We start from the raw sequence: 10,208 nt of genomic DNA, 5'->3' as shown, positions 1-10,208 counted from the left end.
GCATAAAGAAGCTTCCCATTACATTAAAATGAACATTATTCAATTATGCTTATTTTCCCCTGATGTTGTCAAAGACCACTAAAGTAACTACAAATGGCTTCCCTGTGCCCGAGCATGGTATTTTGTCTGGAACTTTTGGTAAGAAGGAGCATGGGAACTAACTGTAAATGTTCTGTTACTATACTGTTACAAAAGGCATATAATCAATCTTCCATACCTTGAAGTTCCATGCCTATGGATTCACCCAACCCAGGAATGAAAATATCTGCAAAGAAATTTCAAAAATTTATGAAAAAGAAATCTTGAAATTGCTGCATAAAATGTACTGTGGTAAATCCATTTGAATAAAGTAATGTGTCAGCAACATATTGGGTATTACAAATATTTCAAAAATAATTCAAAGCACCATAAACCTACATGAAGGTTATATCAAATGTTGTAACTTTTTTGTGAGAGAGAGCATGTGAACTAATTATAGATGCTTTGTTACCATATTGTTATAAAATGCTTATAATTGACCTTCCATATCTTCAAGTTCCACACTTAAGGATTCGCGATTTTAAACAAGGAATTTTAGCACCTATAGATTTTGGTAGACAAAGAAATTTCTAGAAACAACCTCATTGGATACTGAAGGGTTATTATATATTCCAACTTGAGATTTATAATTTGGTCGGATATAGAATAGTGAGGTGTAATTTCGTCTTTCAAAATTTGAATGGTTCTTTTATCTTGTGTGTATGGGTGTGTGTGCAAGAGCATGAACATGTATGTGAATGTGTGCAGAACACAGACGTTGATATCATGTGCTTTGTTTGAACCTGAAGGTCACCAATTTGGCTAAACTGCCTGGCCATCAGACATGTGGAATATTCCTGCCTCTATTTTCAAACGCTGAGCATTCAAGCGTCTCTCACTCTCTCTGCACCTTGGCCACTTGTGCATCTTTGTGTTGATTACCATCTACTGTACAAATCTTTGCTGAGGTTTGATCCATGCATCAATCTATGGGAATAATAATACAATATAACTATATTTCACTAGAAATGACTACATTTCCATGTCCATCTAGCAGAACAATAGAATTTCACATGTGTGTACTATGTTTACATCATTTCCCTTCCCTCTGTGCTTTGAATAATATCACCAAGTATTGCCTCTCTATTTTCAACGTTGTATTCAAGTAATTCATGATTTGGAGTCACAGTCTAGAAATGTAAAAAAATAAAATGGCTTAATCAATCTGTCACTTTTCTAGAAATGTCTTTTATTTCTTTGAAACTGTCTAGAAGGTTTACAAAATAATGTTTCTTTATGACATTTTCATGCATGTGTTTTATGTCTATTTCCATATGTGTCCCATTACCTTCCATTGTCCCCATGCTCCTACTGTTCTCTTTCCTGCCTCCAAGTAGATCCCTTCTGATAACAGACTGTGTGTGTGTCTCTCTGTGTGTGTGGTGTTGTAGTTAAATGTCATTTATCAAAGGCCTTATTTTCAATAGTGAGCATTAACTTATTTTCAAGATATATGGCAATTAGGGCAGAGGGTGTAGATGATATGGAAATTGAAAGGAAAGTGGTGGGATATTAGAGGCAGAATGGCTTGGGTAGGAATGGGTGTGGGATTTTATGGGAACCTAACATGTAGAAGAGAAGGCTAACCCAAAGAAAGGGTGTATGAAAGTCTACAACCTCGCAATCCAATGAATAATAAGAATAATTGGAGGGATAATGGAATATAGGAAAAGAAACAAGGAATTACTTGGAGCTAAAGGGTAGAGGTCGCAATATGCGACATTAAGCAAAACTAAGGATACATGAAAACAACTTACAGAAGTTGTAAGATGAATTTCAAAACACAATTTAAAATCACGGAAATGCCCTACAAGTTCTTGGTCAGGACGGCCCTTAGAAGTTTCCCAAAGAACAAAGGATATTACCATTGCCCTTGGCTACCCACTAAGGCTTCATGGCAACACCTTACTGCTGAAGACACCACACACTATCTTAAGAATGCCAACCTCAGTCTAATGAAGAAACCTCCCACCTACTGGCTGTCTTTCGCAGTGTCAAAGCGTGCTCTATAGGCAGCTAGTGGGAAAAAGTCACGGTTTTTACCCAGTGCTGGATCCTGCATGTTGCAGAATGAAGGTAAGGAATCTCACTTTTCTGGCCCATCTCTCACAAGCACAGACCAGTGAGAATGTCTTAAATGTGAAGAGCGTTCTAACGAGGGCAGGAAGAAAGGTTACTACCAGGAGGCATATCTACGGAAGCCATTCTGTATATTATACACAGAGAGCTCAAATGAAAATGCCAACTGGTTATAAACTATTAAGATCATCTCAAAATAATCATACCCCATCATTTTAGTGCATAAATTTATTTTCATAGAGAGAGTTTACAAGTTACGTGTGTCGGATATAAAAGCTTATTTTCCATATCGAGATTGGTTGGTTGAATGTGTTCCATAAACACGGAACCAAAGGATGTGGAGCAGGATTCCAAAGCTGACATTCGGAAGCGCTGTCTGTGTGAAGTGCAACGTAAAGCTTCGGAGGACTCTGGGACACGAGGTATTCCCTGTCTGCCCATCTATGTCTTCATTGATGCCACTATGCAGCCAACATCCTGCAGCATGTGCTGTGGGAAAAGCTGCTATGCTATTCTTCCTGTTTTCTTCATCGTTTCCATCAAGAGCAGCAAGGAACTCCCTCCCAGTCCTTATGCACGTTGAGAGCTTGTTGAAAGGACAGAAGGGTTATCTCTGGAAACGGAAAACAGAGTCTGAGACTGATCAAACATCTGGGGCTTAGGAAGAATCTGGAAGTCAAAAGAGAAACAACATAATGCTCTGGAATCCAGCCTAACCAGCCTATAGTGATTGCTGTGTAACCCACTTCAATCTCATTATCTATGAACAAGATTCAAGTTGTTTTATTGATGAGAAAGCCAATATAATATTTTCAAGTATCACTGGTGCATGTGGATCCTTGAGTCAACTAACTGCACTATGCCCAGGAGCTGCTTTAATGCAAACGCTGAGTGGAAGCACTGATCATAGCCTTAAAATAAATTTGAATGTTTATAGCTGATTAACAAACATCAAAGGGCCATGGTTTATAAATTATTGAAGAGGTGTGTGTGTGTGTGTGTGTGTGTGTGCACCTGCCCACAGGTGCACATGGAACAGAGGGGACAGGGGGAGGACCAGGGGAGGAGAAGGAGGAGGAGGAGCGGGAGAGGGCAGTAGACACAGAGAGAGAGAGACAGAGACAGAAACAGAAATAGAACTAGTGTACTATGGTACCAGTGTTGAGAGAGGTCAGAGGACAAGTTGCAGGAGTCGGACTTCTCCTTCCACCTTGTGAGTTTCTATCAAGGAGGCCACTAAGCTTGTTGGCAGCTGCTTTTAGCCATCTTGCTGAACTCATTTTTTAACTTTCTAAATAAAATCAAACTGTATAAAATTTGCCCTAAGAAGCAGATTGTAGATTAGATTTAACAGTTCAAATCTTTTCTACTAGAAAACATGTTTCAGACAGTGGAAGTGAAATTTCACTTTATCCAAACCAGGTGGCATTTTAAATAATTCTTGCCCGGGCATCCAGAATAGTGCAAGAGAGTAGGGTTATTGGTGAGAATTACATGTCTCTTTGTACTTGATGTTTTTCAAATGTACCATCTATGTCTCTCTCTTTTCCTTTGAATTTTGTCAAGTGTTGCAGCTCCATTCACAGGATCACTCACATCTTGCTCTGACTTCATTCCATTTAACAACTATAATTACTCTTTTCAAGTGCCATACCGATCTTCAACAGCATTTTCTCTGGCAAGGATTTTAGCTTTCAAAACTCCCAGAAGCTCTTACAAGTTTTATTTGTAAAGATGGCTGCACTTAATTTTGATGACAGTTACCTTGTACATAACTACACCAAGAAGATGAATCTTACTGAAGGCATATTACAAATGACAAATCTAAATATGACAAACTCTGTTCTACCATCACATCTGTAGAAATGATCTTAGGTAGGAGTTATTTAGAATTTTAAGAGAAATTGTGGGAATAACAATCTTCTGGGTAACTATTTTTCTAGGTTCACCGATAGTGCAAAATCGTATTTTATTTTTTTAGAGTAGCCTTATTATTTGTATGCTCCTTTGAGTTGTTAATGTTATACTCTTTTGCTACTAAACGTGTCTTGGTCTGGATAATAAATTATACAACTGTCCTATTTATAGATTATATATTAAAATCCCATAACTTGAATGATCAAGTCCTCTCATCATTTTGCTTATCTTTCCGAGTACCCACTAACATGAGGCTTGGATGGACTCATAATACTCGTTGACTTTATATATGAGATATAAACACTAATTTTAAGTCTTTCATAAATGTGTACATACATAAGACATAGGAAAGTAGCAAAGCTATTGAGTGTGTGTGACTTTCTTACTGCCACATGTTAAAATGCCTACCTAAGATTATTCCACATTCATGAGCTTAGGGGCAACTGTACCAATAATAAATCTTCTCTGCCCTAAATCAAGAAAACTTCCAGGTATTAAGAAAAGTATGGTTCTTTGTTAAAACACAAGGACATTTCTACTTTAATCCCTGGATTGTTTCCCCTTTAAATGAACCTTTGCTGGGTGTGGTGTCAAAGCTGGGTGTTCCTTACTTACACTCACTGAAAAACTTTCCTGGATTTCCTGGCTTTTAGCACATTGTATCATTTAAAAAACTTTCCATCTTATATGTTTGAAATACAAAGAATGCAATCCATAATATTTATATTGTTTATATTTTTCCAGGCATGTAATTAATCCCTGCTAACATTTAGACCGACCCAACACTTTCACCAGGTATCACACACATACATACATTGAAGGGTCCTGGAAGGCTCAGGCCTGGCAAACATGGTCCTGGCAGGCCTTGTAGCCTTCCAGCTTCCCCCTTCCTTTGTAAACAGATTATATCCCGAAAGGGAGCCATCAAGTTCTAGGCCCTTATTTGGATACTTTCTTATGCAAGACTCATTCCTGAGGATGACTACCAAAATCAAATGACTACCAGCAATGAAAAGCCCCCTCTGGCTCACCTAATCAACATTCCCAATTAAAATTAAACACTTCATCCTAACACGCGTTTCCTCTTTTTCCTTTATCAACCAACATTTCCTATGGGATATGCCTGTCTCCTCTCTGTCCAGAGGCAGTCTTTTGTCCTATTCTAGGACAAATACTCCTCCTCCTACTCTCTTGTTCCCTTCCCCTCTCCCCTCATCCTCTATCTCCTTTCTTTTGTCTCTTATTCCTTGCCCTCTGGGGCAAATAAATTTCCATTTTGCTGAGAGAACTTCATCTTGGGGGTCCTAAATCAATACTTCCCCTTTCGTACACGATGTATTTATTTTATGTTACTTATGAAAGTTACTCCCAGCATTTATCACCTTAAAGGAACAAGCTAGTGTTATCTTACAGGTTTTATGAGTCAGAAATACAGGAGGCATTTTGTATTGTGGTTCTCTTGGGGTGGAGGACTCCCAGGAGGTTATAGCTGTAGGCTAGAGTTAATATTCTCCAGAAGACTTAATCACTTATGTAGGATCACCTGCTGCTGAAAGGGCTTTCTCAAACTGCTGACCAGAGGCATATTTATCTCTCTGAAAACTTGCTGGAATTTGTTCCCATAACAAGTCCTCTTCAGAGGCTGTTCATATGTCCCCATGAGGCCTGGGTGAGCCTTCTTCCTCAAGTCATGCCTGAAGTCTAAGAAAGCTAAAGTGCCTTTTAGTATTTAATCTCAAATATATATATACCATCATTTCTCTCAGAAATCACAACTCTCAGACTCAAGAGGAAGGCAATTAATTTCTAACTCTTTTGTTGAAATTTTTCAAATAATGTGGGAAGGTATTTTCATGATCACAACACAAGGCATAAATGTAGGACATCAAAAATGGAGTACGGAAATATTGAGAGACACATTGCCACAGACATACTAAGCAAATGGAAGGGCATATTCAAAGATTTAAGCCGCAGTATCATTGATATTTTACAATGGTTTACACAGTTGATGACATCACAGAGTGATTTCTAACAAGTGAACTGTCATGTAGAAATGATTCCTAAATTAATACAGAAATCCAAAGGGCTTAGATAATCAGATGACCTTAAAGAAAAAGAAACAATATTATAGACTGTCCACCAACTGATTTCAACGTCATGAAGGTGTAATCAAGCAAGATGGTTGGGCATAAACAGAGATAAATGTTCACTGCAATAAAAGCGAAGGCCTGGGAAGTCCCGTTAACCACTTGATTTCAGTGAAACTGCCATATGATTTGCAGGGCAAGATCCCAAACTGAAACCAGTGGGAAACAAATTGGTATATTCATACTCTGGGATACTAGCTAATGGAAAAAGGAAGAAAATTCCGACACCTGTGAAGAGGAGCCAAAACATCAGAATGTATATTTATCTGATGTTTGGAACAGACAAGATTAACCTCTAGGAATATAAATTAAAATAGTGCCTTAACGTTTGGTGAAGTATGTAGCAAGGGATAGAGCAAAGGAGATGTTTTGGAGTGATGGGGCTCAGCACTGAGTACCTGGTCGTCAGATAAGGGCATCTGATAAAGATGGAGGGACTTCACTCATAGAATGCACACACAATCTTCTGTATCCAAGTTACTCCTCAGTAAAAAACATACAGAATAACAAAACAAAGCATGTATAATAGCCAACCCCCTGGATCACTACAGGATCTGTATGTTAATAGATCAAAGTACCTAATTTACAAAATGGAGACAAAAGTCAAGGCAAAATGTGTTTCAGGTTTGAGAAAAAAATCACACTGTCTTCATTTGCTCTGTCATGGGATATTAGACTATCACCTAACATTAAATCTAAACCGTGTACAAAGAGAACTGTTGTTAATTTCTGTCTGGCATAGCAGGAAAGATAGCAAAGGTTAGGCGCTGTGTGTGGAATGATAGAAAATGGAGAGAGGGCAATGGGAGGTTAGCTCTGCTGCTGGAATAGAAGCCTGGGGAAACTGAAAACGCAGGGGAAAGGATGAACAACTTCTACCCAAATAATAATAATAACATAAGTATTATATGTATGTGCTAACAGTGTGTCAGTGTGTGTGTGTGTGTGTTGCTTGTATCCGGCGTATGCACAGGTTCACGCGTGCCATGGGCCCTCGGGTTGAGAGGGTAGTCAATTCTCTCCTTCCACTGTAGGTTCCAGGTATTGAACAAAGTTTCTCAAGCTTATGCACTAAGTGTTTGTACATCTTGGCAACCTTCTGCATTTTTGTTGGGTTGCTTATAAGTCAAAGAGGGTGTAAACTGCAGAAAGAACAGGAAGCTAGAACAACTACTATTCTCTTCTCTATAAAATAAAAAAAGGCATCAGTCTGACAAAGGCTCTGCGCGAGGAGCAAGGGTTACTTTTCCATTAAGACTAATGAGGACTCACAGTTAGGATTTAGAACTTTGAATTTTTTGGATTAAGGTTAGGGTTCGCATTTTCAACAGACTCTAGACTATTGTCTAATAGCAGGAAAATCACAGATTTCCTCCCTGAATGAAGCTTGCAAGAGAGAGGCATCGTTCATTATGCCACAGCATTGTTCTTGTTTTATAGAGTGAAGGTGCAGGGTTTTAAGAATCTGGTTATGTGCTCTCACCACTGTGGAAAGGGTGCTAGGCTGGGAGCCACACTGCCCTGCACATGGTATTTGACTCTGCAGCTTACCTGAGAGTGACACTGAGGGAAGCTGAAGAAGGGATGCTACCTCATGAACAGATGAAATAAGAAGGGGACCAGCTCAAGGATTTCAAGTTAATTCTACTTAAAATCCAATCAAGAATGTGGCAGACATGTCGTAGATTCCACTTCATTTCCTTAGTTTGGTTTCTTCTCTGACTTCTGGAGGAATTGCTACCAGTCGTTAAATAGATCCTGAGCCTAGCTCCTAACTACTCTCTGTGATTTCCAAAATGAACTGTTGTGTCAATTATGAGTGTCATTTAACAACTGTCCTGTAAGTCACAGTGTATTAACCCAGATATAGAATGCTTTAGTATTGACTGAATCACACCTGATTACACATTGCTTTGTGTTGCAATATTTCAAGAATGCTTTCCTTTTCACAACATTCCTTTGGGCATGGCTTGAATTATAGTCTGCATGAAAGAATTGAGTTGACCTTGGTTATTTAGTCTGGAGAATTTTAAAAGAGACAAGCCATTAAAGATAATGTTTTGAAGTGACGGGAACTACTCTGTCCCTGTAGAGGCAAGAGAAGTCTGAAGATATTACAGGTCTAACAGAACAATCTAGTGACAAATTGATTTTCCTGTGTGTTGCTGAGAGTCCTATCACGGAAAAAGTCTTCAATTGGTTAATTTTCACTTTTTGTGAAAGTTATATATAAGACCTGGAGACTTAGTAACTGGAAGTTGTTTCACTTCTTCATAACACTAAAACAAACTTATTTTAGCAGCAGATAAATTTTCCTCACGACATTCCTACAATAATTTGTATGAAGATTATAGATTCTTGTATAATTTGTATGTAGATTCTATATAATTTGTATATAGATTCTTTCAAGAAATTGGAAAAATTATTATCCTACTGCTTAGAGATAAACAGTTCCTGGAAGTATCAAAATTTGGATAGTTTTGCTGCATAACTCAATCATAATTCTGTTTATTGGTGTTTATAGTTTTATTTTCTTGACTCTTCATTACAACATGAGTTTTTTCATATCATTATTATTTGAAACTATTTTTATTATGAGTTAATTCTTAAATTCAACATTTAAAAACTTTTCAGATCTTTAAAATGTTTATAATTATCTTCTGTTATGAATGCCATTTTTTTCTGGGAAACTTTGTTTACATAGAGGTTTTAGTGTGTCTTTCTTCCTTTACCTATTATTTTCTTAATGATAAATAGATTTGCATTGATGGATTTAGACTTTTTCATATTTAAGTATACTCTCAAGTTGGTTTGTATATTCTTTAATTTTTGCTGCTTTCCATGTGTGTGATTATCATCTAACTTTTTAATCTTCACCCTTCACATTTGCATGGTTTATTATAGGAGGTCATTACTCCCAAATCTGTTATCTAGTTAACTTTCAAATGAACTATTCATAGTACCTGATGTTGGAGATCTTAGGGTTTCAAGAACATATGTGATTATTTACTAAGTTCTTACAAATGCAACCCATTGCCTGTTAGCAGCTGAATATTCTCAGTGGTCTGCTACCACGGTTTTTCTTTCTGTGAGTATATGTGTTTTTCATGTAAGTTGAAAGGTACGCATAGCTTCTGGCCATTTCTAATGAAGGGCTCATGCAAATGAAGGTTCAGGATTGTTAATGTTGCCTGTTATATTTTTATGTAAATATATTCTGCAATGTGATTTCTGAATTTCTAGTTTTACTATTTCAATGTTTCTTATTTTGTTAGGTGGCTTCACTGAAGCTATCCGTTTTGCACCTTTAATGGTTTCATTTATGGATTCTACAATTAGCATGTTCCATTTCTCCAAAAGGCTTGGAGAATATCTATGTTAGTAGTTTTCCAGTTTAAAAATTCAGGATGGGATAGCAGACCTTGGGCGAAAGCTTTGCAGCCAGTCCCACAACACCCAGAGGAAGCTCCACTCCCAGGCATTCTGATACACCCAGGATCAGAGGTGACCAGGAACCAACATCTGTCCCAACACTGGGAGTAACTGGGACCAGCAGGATGAGGCACACAGGAACTCCGCCAGCCCAGTGACTTGGGTTCCTTCTGGTCTGTCTGGGTTGGGGTACAGAGCAGACCTTGGGCGCCAGTTCTGTAGCTAGTCCCACAACACACAGAAAAAGCCCCACTCCCAGGTGATCTAACAAGCCCAGGATCACAGGCTCCCAGAATCACAGGATCATAGAGACAGCTTGACTCTGAGGAGTTCTGATACAACCAGGATCACAGGAAGGACAGGCTCCAGTCAGATTTAGCAAGGGCAGGTAGCACTAGAGTTAACCAGATGGCAGAGGGCAAGCATAAGAAAATAAACAACACAAACCAAGGTCACATCAGGACCCAATTCTCCCACCATAGCAAGGCCTGGACACACCATCACATGGGAAAAGCAAGATTCAGATCTAAAATCACTTATCATGATGATGATACA

General features: G+C 38.3%; 1 long non-coding RNA gene across 1 annotated transcript in view; it reads right to left on the bottom strand.

Moving 5' to 3' along the window:
- Positions 1-2,367: 2,367 nt before the first annotated feature.
- Positions 2,368-10,208, bottom strand: part of LOC116089118 — a 21,405-nt gene continuing 13,564 nt past the window's right edge. Inside the window, exon 3 of the long non-coding RNA XR_004118165.1 lies at positions 2,368-2,826. This is a non-coding gene — a long non-coding RNA (uncharacterized LOC116089118). The remainder of the gene's footprint in view (positions 2,827-10,208) is intronic.

This window comes from Mastomys coucha, unplaced genomic scaffold (genome assembly GCF_008632895.1).
Source record: "Mastomys coucha isolate ucsf_1 unplaced genomic scaffold, UCSF_Mcou_1 pScaffold14, whole genome shotgun sequence".
Lineage (NCBI taxonomy): Eukaryota > Metazoa > Chordata > Mammalia > Rodentia > Muridae > Mastomys > Mastomys coucha.
The sequence above is the reverse complement of the archived record's forward strand: the minus strand, read 5'-3'. Positions and strand labels throughout refer to the sequence as shown.